At 33.2% G+C, this 18,002-nt stretch overlaps 1 protein-coding gene and 1 non-coding gene across 3 annotated transcripts in view; one reads left to right on the top strand and one right to left on the bottom strand.

The window, feature by feature from the left end:
• PCDH9 (protocadherin 9) overlaps nt 1-18,002 on the bottom strand; it is a 914,618-nt gene that overhangs the window by 110,866 nt on the left and 785,750 nt on the right. The gene's annotated exons all lie outside the window — the stretch shown is intronic.
• Nucleotides 2,406-2,477, top strand: TRNAE-UUC (transfer RNA glutamic acid (anticodon UUC)). The gene has a single exon. It is a non-coding gene; the product is annotated as a tRNA-Glu (tRNA).

Genomic DNA, 18,002 nt, shown 5'->3' with positions numbered 1-18,002 from the left:
TAATGACAAGCAACTAATTTTTAGATATAATCTCATAGGTAATGTTGAATATTCCTGAGTGGCACCAAAAACTACAACTTGTACCAATGTCACTTTCTGATTATTTTGCTTAGTTATTGTGGCTACTTTCAGAGCCAGATGTTACTGTTCAAAATTAATGATTTCTGGTGTTCCAGAAAAGTGGAAGGCCAGAGATCTAGGAACTCGCCAACCACTGCAGTCTCACCCAAACCTCTCGCTGAGCAGGTTCAGCTCCTGCAGGACAGAAATGCTGCTGAGACTGGGGAGGGAAGGGGTTTAAGTGAGGGGCTGACTATCACGAACTGAATGGCATCCTTCTGAATAGATTATGAGCTGGAACCATACAATTCTTTTTGGCATACAAGCTGAGTATCAGCTACCTTAATGGAAGATAAAATGCTGATTATTTTTTCCCAAGGAAGATGAAAGATTTTTCATTTTTCCCTGCTTCTCAATTGTCAAAGATAGGAAAAATTTTTTGACTAAGAAATGGGCTGTATGAATAGTATGATGGTCTAAAACCCACAAGTTCCAAAAAACAGTGAAATACCTAACTCCTGACAGAGTTCTTCAAATTCAACACTTGCTTCTCTTAGTCCCTGCAGTGGTATTAAGTAAAATCTAAAAGAAATAAAACTGATCAGTGTTTTATTTTATTTTCCCTTTTGATTTTGATACAGATATCAAAAAACAGATTGTCACTAATGCAATTGGTATTCTTTAGTTATACCATTAGGAAAAAATACTTTGACCATCTCAATGACTAGAAAGGTCTACCTTGAAGGCTAACATCAGTAGAAATCTTTCCTTAAGTAGGATGAATTAGGTAATCACTTCTTGGTGCAGCTTTAAAGAAATATATTTATCTTTGTCTAAAATGTTACAGAAAAATTCCTGAAGTGCTGACAATTGCAATTTTGAAGACCTGGCTAGCATGCTTGACTTTGATCAGTGAAAACAAATATAGATAGATAGATGATAGATAGATCGATCCTAAAATAAACATTTTGGAGGCAGTAAGGGAGAGAAATTCAGTACCTGCATGTATAAGAAATCAATTTCTCTTTATGTATAAATTTTATTCATGTAAGGTCAACCTTTTCTGAATGATTTTATTGCAATATTGGTCTAGACAGCTACTCACAAAGCGGCAATGGATACCAAATTTAAATATCATTCTTTAGAATGGGGGGCTATTCCCACAGAAACAGAAATATCATCCTGCAGAGTATTTTCAAGTAGTTACTTCTCCCCTAAAACAATAAACAAGTACCATGATCTACATTCGGAGAGTAAGAATACATATCAAATAATTCTCTGCTGTTGAACTATTCCTGGGAGGACGTATGTATAAGAACTGTCAAGTCTAGTTTGACAGCAAATATAAATGGTTGGGACCCAGTACATATTGCATCCAAAACTCAGAGTTGTAATATCTTCTGGGGGACATTACTAACAGGCCCTTTCCTTATTAGCATAAATGTAAGCCAGGAAAGACAGAAGAATTTTTTCCTAATGTGCCTTTTTGTGGAACTCATAAAGCCATTCTTTATCTATGTATAAATTACATAATCTCTTCTTTAATTTTAAATATTATTTTGTATTCCCTCAATGTTAGATAGATACTCTGTGCCTAGAATAAAAGATGTAGTCAGAAAATTGAACAATGCTATTAAAGTACATTCTATTTTCTGCAGGCTAACAACATTTTCGCACCAATTCTGGTGTCCAAACTGGTATTCATTCATTTTTTAGTATTTTAGTTGCTTCCCTTTGGCCACTGTTCAATCTGGCATGACGTTGACTGAACTGAAGGCCAGATGTAGTAAACTGCCCTAGGTATGTAAAATGCTTTATGGGGAAAGTCGAAGGCACTGCTTGAGTTAAACAAACACACACAGCGAATACGTTCATTACTTGCCTCACCTATGCAGGAAAGAACATTTTCAGTGGGTTTTGCAGAGATGCGAATTAACAAGCCTTGTTACCGTTAACAAGCATTGTGTGTCTAATTTCAAGTACACTGTTCTGCAAGTTGACACTTAAGTGTTGGACTTATACTGTCACAAGACTAGGAATCTTACAAGGAAAAATATGCAAGTACTCATAATTTATTCCCCAGCTTTCACGAACTTACCATCTTTCCATATGCCCATTTACTTATTATCACAAGGATATAGTTGTTGATTTTAAAATACTTAAATTGCATTTAAATAAAGTAAAAAATGAAATCATTGCAGCTTTTATAGGTTTAAAATACCTATATGCCACAAATTTGATATTTAAGCAATTGAAAAGCCATAGATATTCCTTTTAAAGTATCTATTCCAAGAATTCTCAGGCTATTGACTATTTTTTGTTTGAAAAATATTTGTTCAGGGAGTTCCTTGGTGGTCCAGTGGTTAGGACTCAGCACTTTCACTGCCATGGCCTGGGTTCAATCCCCAGTCAGGGAACTAAGATCCTGCAAGCCACGTGGCATGGCCACAAAAAAAACCACCCCAAAACAAAAAAAAAACAAAAAAACCCCACAAAACTTTGTTCAAATTGATCTGTAATAAATTGAGTAGAAAAAATATCATTACTTGTGTATCTAAACTAATTACTGACATATGATATGGGGCAAACCAGCCAAAAACAAAAAACAAATGTCCCTATAAACAGTACTACCAAACTATTTCCTAATGCAGTTTCACATACTCATTTTCAGCTTTTAAACGGGTCACATTGGTATCTAATATTAAAATGTGTTTTGTTTCTTCCTTACATAAAATTCTTACCCAGTTTAACAGATAGAAAAGGGGCCTTTCTTCAAACACCTGAAAACTGAATGAAGAAAAGTACATTTTTATCTTAAAAGATTGAAAAGAAGCCTACACTGAAAAAAAAATCAAAGACTAGATGTGTTTTAAACAGTTCATTTATTTTCATCTCTTTCCTAACACTTGAAATTTCACTCTGCAGTTTGGAACAGATTTGATCAACTTGCTTTCATGTGTCAGTGTTTTTCAACTGCAATGAAAATAAACAAATGGGTTTGGTTTTCTACAAAATTGTGGAGATGCTGACTTAACTACAACAGTTATTTACTTTGGCATATGTCACACTGTACAGCTCTTGTAGAATAAAGTATTGTCTGGTTATCCAAAGTTTACATGAAACTCTTGTCAGCCTTGTGTTCCTTATATCAATAAAGCTGCTTTTGAATAGAAAGGAGAGTAGGTCTCTGCAATGGTTCCCTTCTTGTTGGCATGACAAAAAGCTTCCAGGGTTATGGGTTACTTTATGATCCTGAGGAAAATATCCTGATTTTAACCGTATGGAAACATACATGTATTCGCTTTGTGCACTTGAGCTCTGTTTGGCCTATGAAAGTGGTTAATGAAATCTAGGAGTTAAACAAGTTTAAAGGCTTGGTTAGAGCTGTTGCAGGATGCCACTAAACATGGCCAAAAATGTGGAGCACATGTTATTTCTGCGAGATAAGACTTGCCCTTGTGATTGTATTACTAGTACCATTCTTCTCACTATAATTTGTCATCAGCTTTGGAACTGTAATATTTCAACAGGAAAACTTTTATATCATACTTTTTATTTTGCCCCCTAGAACATAAACAGATTTAAATTTCAAAATAGTAAAAATGTTATGGATGCATGAACAAAGCCAAATGCATATCCGCTTTCCTTTGTGAGTGAATAGACTTATGAAAATATGACCAAATATGACATCTGAAAGCATAAAAAATAATACATTGTAAAAAGAACTAGCATTTATTAGAGGAGGATGCACATAACTTCTTAGCCATCTATATATGGTATTAGTAGATGAAAAACTTGATGCTAAAAATGTGAATAAGAAAAATTGATAAGACTGGGTAAAGCCAAAAGTATTATCCGGGATTAAATTTTTAAAACAGGCAAGCTGAATACATTTTGGAAGTTAATCTTTTAAAAATTGCCAGCATTATGATTAAAACAATCCTTAAAGATCAAACAAAACTCAAGTTCCCCTCCAACATTATTTCCACCTTCCCCCCTCACTCCTCTTATCTCATTACTGTGCTTTTCTTGTTTAAGTGGAAACAGTTTTCCTATGAACTAAAAGCTCTAGTGAGTGTTTATAGTGGAAACAGAATCTGCCAAAATGCCCCCCCAAAATCCATCTGTTCCAGAAAATATTTCAGATTCACTGACCACCTACTCCATGTTACCACACTTCCAATTCTGTCCACATTGTAAAAAATGCCATCTCTTCCTGGGTAGAATCCCCTGTATATCATTTCCCACCACCCATAACTAAATTCTACTATATCTGGCTAGGTAGTAGCCAACGTATAACAACTGCCAGATTGTTTTGCTACAGAATACTCTAGCACTTGCTGACTACTGTTATCTTACATTCCCTCATCCTCTGTCTTCAGAAGCCACTTCCCATTTCCCTCTCACCTTCATTCAACTTTGCAGGAAAAGGACGTATCATCTCAAAGGCAGACAAATGCTAAGAATATAAAATAAGAATGTAAAATAGAGACAAAAAAATAAAAGATATAAAAGAAGAAAACTAAGGGAATTGAAAGAAGCATCACTCATACCTCATCTTTCGATTCTAAAAGATAAATAATGTAAAATAGTATAAATATAATATTTGTTGTCTTAATATACTAAGAGGTTGTAACTTAATTTTTATAAGATCACACAGTACTTCCCTTTTTAAAAAAACTATATGTTGTAAGAATGGAACTCTAATATATTTGCTTTTCAGAATATTTCCTAATTATTATCAGGATTTTTGTTGGTTTCCTTGTGAAATTTGGACTATAGCAAAAATGTTAACAGATGTGAAGCCAGAGGAATGCCTCATTGCTAAATTCTAAGTGTTGTTGCTTCAGTGAATTCCAAGCTGTTTTAACAGATATTGCTATTTTGTTGGGGCGGAGGGAACGATTTTTTTTTTTAAATGAATGACAATGGCGTATGGAATACAACCTTGCATGTGTTTTTGTTTTCATGGGTACTCCTAAAGCCCTGTGACTTGAGAAATCTGAAACCATCTTCTCTTTCAATGGTGTGAGTCAAAGTTTAAAGGAGATATCTCAATACTGTTGGCAATTTATGTGTTCCAGGTAGAAGTGTATATCACTAGCCCAAAGAACAGCTTATTAAAAAAAAACAAAACAAAAAAAAAAAAAAACCTAAAAAGAAACAAATCATAAGAATTTCTACAAATTCTGCTTCAGGTCATATCCAGGACTTCAAAAGTCTACTGATTAGGCAGATCTCAAGCTGTATTATATCCCTACTTTCTTCTAAATATCAAATTTAATATTTTTCTAAAATTAGAGTAAATAATGTCCTAAGAGAGAATATTGTCTTCAGAAATCAGAGTTACAGTGCACATTGCCCGGCATCTGTATTAGTTTACTAAATTTGGCAAACAAACTTTGAAGCAGTGAGTTATCGTGGGTATGCACTTTGTAGAGGTCCAGGCAAGCAGAGAAGCCCAACAGGAGTATTGCTTGGATGGCAGAGGCAAGAGTTAACAAAGTTGTAACAGTCACACTTAGAATTTTATCAGCAGCAATGACTTTGTTAGTCTAGCTTCTCCTCTGCATTAATCAGAGACCACTGGGATTACTGTGCTCACCCCTGAGTAAGAAAGGGAAAACACAGAGAAGATGTCAGGAGATACATTCTGAGAAAACAATCTGAATAGTGTAGAAGTTTAGATCAACACCAGAAAGAGGAGATGTGCATCAGGAGAAAGGAAATGTCATCAAGTTTTTCAAGTGTTATAATGTGGATGAAATGTTAGACTTTTTCTGTGTGATTCTGAATAGGATAGTGTGTGATAAGATCAATTTTTGTTTGATTTTTGAAAAAAGCAAAACTTCTAATCTGAGCAAGTCTAAGAGAATGGAGTTTCTTCAGAGGAAGGGTGAATTCCTTTCCTGAGTTATTCAGACACACTTAGAAGACCACTGGAAGTAGTATACAAATAATTCAAACTTCAGGTCACCTGTAGAGATGGTCTCCTTTAACTCTGAGACTTTATCATCTAGAAACAGACCATAAAATGCAAACCTAACATGAATTAAGTGAGAGTCAGTATATCTGATGATAATGCTGCTTATTTCCCATCACCTGGAAGCATTCACAATCATCTTGAAGATATTCCATTACAACAGTCCTTGTACACTGGCAAAAGGTTTATATTACCAGGGCAAATAAACTTGTATACGAAACATTTTTACATGCAAAGATATGAGAAAAAAGAGAAAGAAAAGGATCATTGGATCATCAGATTCATCAATTTATTTAATTTTTCTTTGAGTAAACGCCTCTGTAGTTTGCTAGTAACAATCACAGGACTAAATCTACGCAGAATCTTCTGCAAGCTTTGAGCAAAACCTGGAATGATACTAGTCAATTTTTAAGTACTTATATTGAAAAGTAGAGAAACAGCTACCTAGAAACTTCTTCAATGATACTTGCAATTAAACCTGAAAGCAATTACGGCACTTGCTGTTAGACACAAAAGAGTGATGAATACTGCACTATATATCTTGTTTGACTACATTCCACTATCAAACAGCACTGAATGCTCTTCCTACCAAAAGAGCTTTGTGAAAGGCATTACAGATAAAGACTATTAAGGTTTGACAACTTTGGTCACAATCAACTTTTTATTTCCAATACCTTCTTAAGTTATAACATTTAATGGTGTAGCAGACACATAATTTAGACTGACTCAGTGACCTCCTATCACACTGAATATATAACTTAAGTTTCCCAACAATAAAAGCAAGAATACAACCAAAACACAGCTAATAAATCATGGGTTTATTTTTAAAAATTCCAATCTTATCAAAGACCTTTATGTCTCATTTTAGGGGGAAGAAAAATTCATCCCAATGGCTGCAGAGTTTATCCTACTTCCAGAAAATGGAAAAAAAAAAAAAAAAAAAAAAAAAAAAACCCAGTGGATGTGCCTTTGTTCTACAAGAGTTCTCTTAAAAACAATTCTCCAAAGGCATAAATTACATTTTGGGATGGAGGTGAGAGCTGGCTAGGTATATATTCAGGTCAGCAGGGTTATCTATCATACTGCTATACATTGTATATGTATAGGCCAACTTTTAGGGAAATAGTTTTTCTACTGAATCATTCTGGTTAGAATTATTAGTATTTATCATAAGTTGGATGAATTTGGACCTCTATGGATGGTATATTAAATAAAAAAAGTATCCTAAGAAAAGTCTGGTAAATGTGCTCTTTGTTGAAGAGACAAGGGTGACTTCTGATGCTCATTAACAATTCTGATCTCCATCAGGTCTCAGCAGCAGCAAGAAATAAAGACATGATGACATCCATCTAAAATGTAATTAATGAAAGTTAAGCTATTGCCTAATTACTTATAAATATGACCACCATGATGTAATATTGTAATGATAAAAGGTGATCAGGACTGATATTCATGACAGAAAAAGGAGAGTTAGGAGTAAAAATTTTCTTGGTTCTGTGCTAAACACTGATTATTGAAAAAAGTGATCAAATTGGCCACATGGATGTTTCAGTCTATTCAATAGGTAGTAGGAAAATGACCCTTCCTTTCTTTTGAACTTGTAACAAAAATGGAAAAAGAAAAACCATGCCCTGCCATAACTAGAGAATTGGGACTAATGAATATTAGTTAATAGAATCTGAGAGCAGTAGACCCCATAGTTTTATCTTTTTTGAACCATGGAATATTCAATAGAATACATGAATCATAAGTATATTCTCTGAACTTAAATCACACCTAGAGAGAAAACCTACACTGAAGCAGTTAGTATTTTAAATAGTCCTTTAATTTACTGGAGCATCAATTTTACTAACATTTTATTTTTCCAGACTATCACTTGACCTTTGAATAGTACAAATTTAGGTTTCTCTTGATACTATTTGTAAACTTGGGGGAAATCAGATTACATTATATTAAAAGCTTATTCACAGAAGTCATAATTTATTATTATTATTAAGAGAAAATATGTGGAAACTAAACACAATGAATTTCTAAATCATGGGAAACTCACCACATCAAAAAGAAAAAAAAAAGACTTTTAATTAATTGAATTGAAATTATCTGGCATTTATTAAAGTCCAACACCTCACTAAGTAATTTTCTGCAAATTTTTACTATTATCTTAAAAGTTTACCACATTTAAAGAAACCATGTATATTTTAGTATTAATTACACCTTTAATATTTATTAAAATGGATATCCTTCTTTTGTGTGGTAAATGTACTAATGGAGTTCCACAATAAAAACAATTCTTAAATATGACCTCTATTTAGAGTATTCTGTCACAGTGTCTTAGATTAATTACTGTCTGGTTTATTTTATAAATTCTGATTTTATATATTGAATTTGAAATCAATGAGCTATGTGCTGTCATTTTTGTGGTACTGGACAAATGGAAAAACAAGGGAGTAGTTTTTAGTTAGTGTCAACATTAGAAAATTCTACATCATTGCTTTGAAAAGACTAATAAAATGATATCTACATGAATGAGATAAAACTAAAAACCTCTAAAGGTACTAATTTTTAAAATTACTAATGTGTGTCATGAACTTGTGAGAAATAATTGTTTAATATATCCAGTATATACTTCTGATTATAAAGCTGAATTACTACCATGACAGTTAAGTTCTAATTACATGATCCTTGATTACCTACAGTATATGTTGCCTGCACATTCACTGACAGAATGAACAGAAGATTTTTAGTTACTCCATGTATTGATATGATATCTCTCCATTTTCTTTCATTGTTTGCATTTATTCTTCTATGAATGAATGCCCTTTCAAATCCAATTAATCTCATGGATGGGAAACTAAGAGCTCACTCGTTTCTGTAGACTTATCTTTTGCATTAGTTCCAGATAGAGAAGTTTGCTCTTGTCATAGTTGTAAATTGGAAGTCAGGAGCCCAGGAATAAAATCTGGGCAACTGCCCCATTTCTATTTGAATTTCACCTCTACAGAATAGCTTCCTTTATCACTGAAAATTCTGAAGATCTAAAATATAATTTTTCTAGCCACCCCACTACATATATATATATATTTAAGTGTGGTTCATTGAGGATTAAAAGAAGGGTAAACTAGTCCTGTGAAAAAGTTCCACACAGTTGCATCAATCAAGTATATATTCTACCTAATCTATCTTGTTCACAGTAAGTTCAGTCATCACAGAGTAAACACTCCCAGTAAATGTCTTGTGTTGATAATGATAAAAGAAAATTAACCAAGCTCAATAAAAATGCCAGTAGATATAAATAATACAAATAAAGAACAAGCCCTATATATTTTAAGTTATCAAACACTATTAAGTACTGAAAACTAAAGCTGTGATATTTTCCTTTCTTCTGGATTATAAAAATATTTTATTTAAGGAAACCATATTTGGCTGTAAGTAGTTATGTTTGGGCTCTACTGTTTTTGTCAATGTTTTGAAAAAGTTCAGTGGAAGTTTTGCACACCAGTCTCCATACTAGATGGTGGATCATGTTTCACTACAATCTTTAAAAAGTATCTGATGTTGTTCTCATTAACTCAATGCATAAAGGATAGGAAAAAACATCACAATGAGTGACTCCAGAAATGTTAGGAAAATTTCTCTTAGGTAAATCAAGACTATGTTGGACACATTAATAAAGGTCTAAGAATCAACATGTGTTCTTTTAGAACCTTTGTATAAAAGATTCCTGAAATTTGTACCATCAGTTTGACTTATTGCCCCATGGGACTAGACTGAGGTCCTGGCAAGAAACTGTATAGAACACATATAAAATTATAGCACTCTGAACTCCCTCAGGGCAGGCCTTAGAACTGGGTCATCTTTTTATTGACAAATAGTAGTCTGCAAATGTAGTGAAATGTAAAAGACTGTAGATTGCTAATTCCCACTTCACGCAAGGTGAGCTTTATATCCCCAGTTGCCTCATCAGTACAGCAGGGGAAAAGATATCTACTACTATAGGGTTACCATAAGCATTGAATACACACACACACACACACACACACACACACACACACAGAATACATACTGAATGACTGAAAGTATGGGATATGTAGGATTAATGGATTTGTGTCATTCCCAGATATTCCTCCTTACTTTTCATAAATTGGGTCATTAAATTCAGTCTGTAGTTTGTCAATCATCTTTAATCAGTAAAAATTGAATATTAACTCATACCTAACAGTAATTAACATATTCAACCTTTTTAAGATGATGTCCCCTAACATTAAACAAATTAAATCTGCTAAAAATAATATAAATCTATATATAATCAAAAATCTTAACATTTAGTGGATTAATGGCCATATTTTATTTTCATCGTGTACAATAGGATCTCAGTCTAAAAGAATGAGTTCAAGAGACGGAAGAGAATTTTAGTTTCATTGTAGCCTGCACATGATTAAATTAGTTCTAGCACAAGCAGTTTTACAATAGTGACCAAAAATAAGAAAGAACACACACTGTGTCCTGTTTGCTTTGTGGCAAAATATGTTTATACAGTAATATTCACTCTGATTTGACTGCAATTTAGCAAAACATAAAATTATACCTAGCCTGTAGATAAATAAAGTCTTTGAAGAATGACATATCTGAGAATAGCACAAGTGACTAATAAGAATGTACACAAATGGATCTGGTACACTAGGAGAAAACAAGCCAATATCATTTCCAAAGAAAAAGCAATGTAAATAAGAGGGGGTAGAAGTTAAGTGATAACTAATGATAACTAAGTGAATAACAAAAATCTCCTGGTTTGACTAATTTTTTTCATTTCCTTTAATTTTTTTATTTGTCTTGCACAAACAGTAAGAAGGATATACCAAAAAAAAAAAAAAAAGTTTCCTAATACAGAACATTTTTGCCAGAATATTTATGTTACAAAAAGAGGTTTAGAGGATACAAAACACTGAGCTTGAAGAGTGCAAACTGAAGGGCTCCCTCAGAGGGATCTGAACTTGATCTATAAATATCTTCAAGGTAACCGTGTGACTAAGGGAAGGACATCATTCATAATGTCAAAAGATAGAGGACACAGAACAATGGCCTACAGCTAAAGAAGAAGAAGAAAAAAAAAGTTTTTTGCTGGTTATCTTAAAAGTTCTTAGGACTGAGATCAACTGGTTTGAAACACTAGCAGACAAGCACACAGTGATGATTGCAGTTCACAGTCAAGGACGGTTTGTTAAAGGGATTAGCACCAATGGTGTAGCTGGCAGGCTGGGATCAGATCATCCTTAGCATTAGAGAGTTAATTAAGGGAAATAATGTAAATTATAGTGAGACCAAGCAAATGTACTTTCATGTACTTATCCCTTCCAGCCATGAACTAAGCTTATAAGGGGTAAAGTTTCTAGGAACCATACTTTAAGTAGCCAAAAGATCCCTCTTGTATGTAAATGGACTCAAATGCAGACCCCCCGGGCCATTTTACATTGTGTTTCTAGTCAAAATTACTTCTCTGTTTTAAAAATAGCTTATTTTTCCATTTTATAAAGTAATACATGCTTTACTACAAACATTCAGAGAAATAAAGTTTACTCTTAATTCAACCATACAGTGACAGCTGCTATAAGCATTCAGGTTTATATTCACCTATATTTTTACTAATGACAAATACACGTATACATTTTTAAAAAATAGGATCTTGCTGCACATCCCATTTTAACCTAATTCTTTCACTTAATTTATCAAGGGCATAGTTATATATCAAGAAATACAATAAATCTGGATCAGAATAAGAATAGGCTAAGCTAAATGTAGAGTATAAGAATAAAAGAAACTAGCCCTCTGTTTTCCTCACAGCTGCAAATCTTGGCTCTGGGTAGGCTGTAAGGGATAGTGGAGAATGCATTTTTAAAGATGTTGTTAAATCCTTCCAGTGAGGTGATAACATGGTATATTCACTTATTCATTCAGCAAATATATATTGAGTGGCAACCAGATGTTGGCCCTGAGTTAGTAGCTAAGCAACACCAACATGCTGACAGGTCCTGCTATCAAGGATTTCTCCCCAAATCCTCACCCCGCTATGGAGAGCAGGGGACATCTCTGATTCATTTTAACGCTAACACATAGCAGAGTCTTGGGATGCTGCTAAGTGAACTGAACTGAAGGCAGCTATACAAGTAAACAATCATTTGAAATGCAGTTGGTGCCGACTCACAGTGCAGCATGGGCACAGAAGGTGTGGGGAGTAGACATAAAAGAAAACTCTCTCTCAAAGTTGGAGAGAAACTTGAATTGTTATTTCCCAAATCATAAGGAGATTAGATGTGCCAATTCACATATTCACAAAAAAGTTACAAATTTAAAGTTTAACTTTGAGGCATACCTTGGATAATATCACGTCATTAAAAATTTGTGGGTACTTTATTTCAATAAAACCACAATATATGTATATCTTACCAATGACCACTTCTCAAGAAATTTGATACCAGTGAATGTATGTAAGTCTGAGGAAATGGGAAGAATAATTTTCCATTCAGTTTAGATCTGTGTCTATAATAGCTCACAAAGTCCTATTACTACACATTCTTTCAAAGGAACAAAATTTGAGTTTATTTTTTATTCAATAAGGAGACAATTTAAAATGTAGTTAGCACCTATGTGTAAGGAACAATACAAAAAAAATCTATATATTAGCCCAACTACTTAGTACATCGATGTTATGAAGTAAGCACGACTATCTAAATTTTATAAAATAAGAAACTGACACACAAATAGGTTAAATTGATCAATAACACAAAGCTAACAAATGGCAGAGGTGAGACCGAAAATCAAGGAATCTGTTTTTATTCCACTCTTCTCCAAGGACCTATTCAAACTCTTTGGTATTTATGTTGATCTATTAACAATATAGTTACAATTGTAAGTCCACAAATGATATGCATCATATTTCATATTAACAGACTCTTTTAAAGGCTCTCACTGTATTGCTATTCAAATACCAGTTTAAATGAATATAGAAGAATTTGATATATGTTGATTCAATTTTCATCAAAATCAAAGCAGACCCAAAAGGCTTTCATTTCAATGTCTTATATTTCAAAACCAAGATAGCCACAAACACATTGATTATTTAAAAAGCATTGGCAACATTGAAGGAGGCTTTAAAAGAAAAGCTCTGCAAGAACATGAGAGATTGCCTTTTAATGACTTCTGACTAGGGTTTGTGTCTCATCATCCTCTCTGATGTGGTTTCATAGAGTATCAAAATAACGCAAATGGAATGACAAGCAAATTTAGTCAATGAGCAGATTTCTACGATTGTTGATTTTGATTGTTAACAATGATACTCACTGCATTCAATTCAGTATTCCCAAATAGTTTTCCAGGAGGATGCTTCAAATGGCAAGATTTGTGTTAGTTGTGTTCTTAATGATATTGATGACACAACTTTTTCTTTTGTGTAAAATTTCTTTTACATTTAAGCAAAAGTTGGTTTATTTAAACAAGTTATTTCTGCTTATGTGTTATACTATAATAAAATACTAGCAAATAAAGTATATAATATTTATTACCCAAAAGTTTATATTTAGGTAAACCCTAGTTACATAGAACTCTTAAATCAAATGGGAGTATTATGACATTGTCTGGTCTAAAATTTCCAATGTACATAACAAACTGACAAGACCAAGGGAATATGAAACACGAAGCCTGCATAAATCTGCTTCTGAGAATTTGTGACAACATGATGTCTGAGATGTGAGATAATTTACCTGAGGCAAGTAGAGCATGGGTGTGTCCAAAGCAATAATTAATCACCCATATTTTTTACTGTAAATATGATAACATGATTGAAGTCCTTAAATGAAATTTCTTTTCAGGAAAGCTCTAAGATAACTCAGGATTTTTTCAATATGTAATGTTTTAAAATTATGTTAAAATTAGTAAAATTAGAGAAATTAATGTCTTATTAAAGGCAAGTCAAACAGAGACTTAAGTACCAGCATGTAGCAGGAAGAAAAATGCAGACTTACAGAATAAAGGACCAAAGAGCGTAGTAAGGAAATTATCATTTCTCATTAGTCCTTACAGAAAATCAGAGACAAAGGAAAGATTCTGTATAGAGGAAAGTACAGTGGGAGAAACAGAGGAGAAAGTAAGAAGGCAGAATTGTCTATGGAGGTCAGAAACTAAAGATGATAAATTTAGAATGAGGAAGAAACGGTGAAAACCATTTAGTTTAAGTAGTTATTTACTAAATAGCACCCCACTGGCCTCTAGGAGTTCACACAGCTCCCAATGTGCTCCAATGACTCCCAGGGCACAGATTGTGCACACCAGGAAAATATGGCTCAATGCCCCTAGGAAGATACCTAATTTAACACAAGGAAGTAAATTCTGTACTGGGAAAATCCTATATAGTATAAATCATACAAAGAACAGTCTTGGGGCCAGAGGAATATGAAAATTCTATTGTTCTTATTAATCTGTGAAATAAAAGATGCCTAAGCAGGTAATTGTCATTTGAAATGGAAGACAAAACAACATATATTTTAATCAACACACTTATTAAATGTCAATTATAATTTCCATCAACTAAATTACATCAGACTAACTTGCAATAGCAAGCTTGCCAAATGTTAATTAAAAGAATAAATGTTAACTATTAGTTTAATTTTAGTGCCTTTGGAGTTTTCAAAATTTATATTTATGAAATACTAAGCAATTAATCTTTCTTCATTTTCATCAGGTTTTTAAATCTAACTAGCCTTAACATACAAAGATACTCTTGTAAAAATTATCTTAATTAACATGTAATTAAGCATAATGAAAATCTTCCTTATTTTTCAAGCATTTTATCTATTTCATAAACAAATCTACAAATCAGAGAATAATGCCTGCATACTAATATGAACAATTCGTATGCTACAGAAATGGATTCATTTAAACACCCTCTGTATTTATTTATAGTAGTTGAGAACCTGAGTTTCAATCAACTGCAATGTTATAATTCTTATTACCTGATATTGTGTCCCACTCTATTCATTAATATGCCAAGTATTAAAAATATCATTTAAACATTGGTTCCATTCAAGTTTGCCCATATTTAGGTGAGAAAAAGTATATTTTGTTGGTTTTTACATACTCTCAAATTGGAAGTCTCTCCTTTTGGAAATGTAATATTAAATTAGAGTGCTAGTTAAGTATTTTCCCTGGTAAGAATTGAAGGAGTGTTAATTAGACTTTCACAATTGGATCTTTATTTCAATGATGTTAACTGACCTTTAGTTTAGATAACTTTGCTTAAAACCTATTGAGCAGACAGATATTATCCATGGTCAAGAGGCAATAATTAATTTTCTAGACCTAAGAGTGAAATACAGTAATGTTGATAGAGTTGGAGCCAATGTCAATTTAATTTAAAGTGTATATGAAAAGTAGAAATATATAAAATACAAATTATCAATATAGTCTGTGAAAGTGGTTGGAAATTTCAAGTGTATTAAAATCTATAAGGAAGCCAATTTGATCCTAGGTGACTGGTTCATTTTCATGACATGTCTTCACACGAATGTCTCCAACTCTTTTTAAACTGACAAACAAATACATAGGGCATTTGAACATCTATAAGCATTCTGGATTTTACACAGAAAATTTAACATACCAGGTAATTTTTGTTCTTATTCTCAGGGGAATTATTTAGTAGGTACGTGCAAATGAATTGTCCTTTAAACTTAATCAAAGGGGCTGTGCATTTCTTGGGTTGACATTGCATGTCACATATTCATTTGTTTATGTTCTGCCTTTCCTGACTCTAAAGTAAGGTACATTAAAGTGGAGAATTTCTCTGTTTTGCTTACTGTTGCATCATCAGTAGAAGTCAATGTGTAGCACATAATAAGTGATTGATGCTGGCTGACTAGATTAAAAGTATGAAAAAGGCCAAGAAAACTGAAATATAGTGGTAAAAATTGTCATCCCTTAAAAAAATTCCCACAAACTTAGAATATATGTAGGTTTAAAATGTCATGCATATAAACTGAAGATAATGTTCATTTTTACTTCATTTGTAAGCTGTTTTTCAACACCAAACTATAACGTATTCACTCATTCATTCATTTATAACAAAAAAAAATGTGATACTCTCCATGATATGCTGTAACACTAAGAATTTTGAGTTACTGAAAAGGAGAATGATGTATAAAAATAATTGAATAATTATGTAAACATGCTATAATAGAGTGTGAAAAAATGTACTAGGAAAGCCCAAAGAAGGAAATATCTAACTGCTTAGAAATCAGAAGAAGCCTAATTGGAAGTGAAGTTAGACTTAAGTCTGGAAGGATAATCAGAGTGTGGAAATCACAAGTAGAGATGGTCATTCCAGGAAAAGGACAAAAGTGTAAAGGATTCATTACATGGCTTGGGAAAACTGCTCAATTTTTTCTGGAAGCTGTGTTGCAGGATATTTTGGGGTAAATGACAGAAGTTAAGTCTGGAAAAGCAGCTGGTAAAATTAATCATTATCTGCAATTAAAGAATTAAGTAAAATTGAATTATTTTGTCCATCTATAGATAAGCAACTCTGTCCATAGCTAGCTGCTTTTAAGTGGAAATACATTTGGAAAAAGATAAACAGGACATATGTTTATCTTAAATACCATGTCCATAATGGATATTAGTGCATTATCTAGAGCACATAAATCAGTTATTAAATGAAACTACCAGGCTTTTATCAAAGCTGGTAATTCAATATAAAACTCTTATCATAATATATGCATTGGTAGTATGCTAATTGCTTTCTTATCACATGAGCCAACTTGGTACATGAAAGTCATTAGTATTTTAAAGCAGTGATAATACTTTAAGATGTATTAATAACTTTCCTAAGATTAACTCATTTAATGTTCACTCACATGCTAAGGCCTTAATATTATATATAGTAAAGTATTTTCACATAATATTCATTAAAACTGAATTCATCAAAACAAAAATGGAGAATAAAGACACTATATATTGCCTAAGAATAAAATGTTGTGTTAAAAGTCAACTATAAAATGTTTCTGTTTTAATCATCTTCAGATATTCACAAAAATCTAACAGCTAAGAAGAGAAATCCTGCATCAGTACCCCAAGCTGAAGGCAAATCCAGGCTTGGAAATTATAATGGGAAACAAGGTATGGGGAGAGGAAATGGTTTTCTCCAGTGCTTTAACTTTCAGTATTATCTTAGGAGCCTAGACATCAGTGATTCTCTCTCATGCTTCATTCTGGTGGTTCATAAGTATTTAGCAATGTTAGGATGTGAGGAAAGCAAGGGCATTATTTTTCAAAATAATTTGGTACATAAAAAAAGCATTGCTTAGTAACCATAAGAATAAATCTCATTTTGCTGGAATTCCTTATGTTTGCTTTATGGTTTTGTATTTTTCTAATTTAAATACTGAGAGAGTCAGGACTTTCCTGGTGGCACAGTGGTTAAGAATCTGCCTGCCAACGCAGGGGACATGAGTTCGATCCCTGGTCTGGGAAGATCCCACATGACATGGAGCAACTAAGCCTGTGCACCACAACTACTGAACCTACGCTCTAGAGTCTGCAAGCCACAACTACTGAGCCCGTGAGCCACAACTACTGAAGCCTGTGTGCCTAGAGCCCATGCTCCATAACAACAGAAGCCACTGCAATGAGCAGCCCACGCACCACAGCAGAGTAGCCACTACTCGCCACAACTAGAGAAAGCCCGCATGCAGCAACAAAGACCCAATGCAGCCAATAAACAAACAAATAAATAAATAAATAATTTTTAAAAATAAGTAAAATAAATAAATATTGAGAGGGTCACCATAATCTCTGTAGTTTTTGAAATAGCTAAAGGTTTTAATCTATCTTTGTTGGCAAAAATAACTCTAGTTTTTCCATCTGTGCTTCTGGTTTTTTGATTCTGCTTCTCTCTATGTCCTGAACTCTTTCCGAA

This window comes from Hippopotamus amphibius, chromosome 14 (assembly GCF_030028045.1).
Source record: "Hippopotamus amphibius kiboko isolate mHipAmp2 chromosome 14, mHipAmp2.hap2, whole genome shotgun sequence".
In the NCBI taxonomy this organism is placed as follows: Eukaryota; Metazoa; Chordata; class Mammalia; order Artiodactyla; family Hippopotamidae; genus Hippopotamus; species Hippopotamus amphibius.
This window is presented reverse-complemented; position numbering and strand designations above follow the sequence as displayed.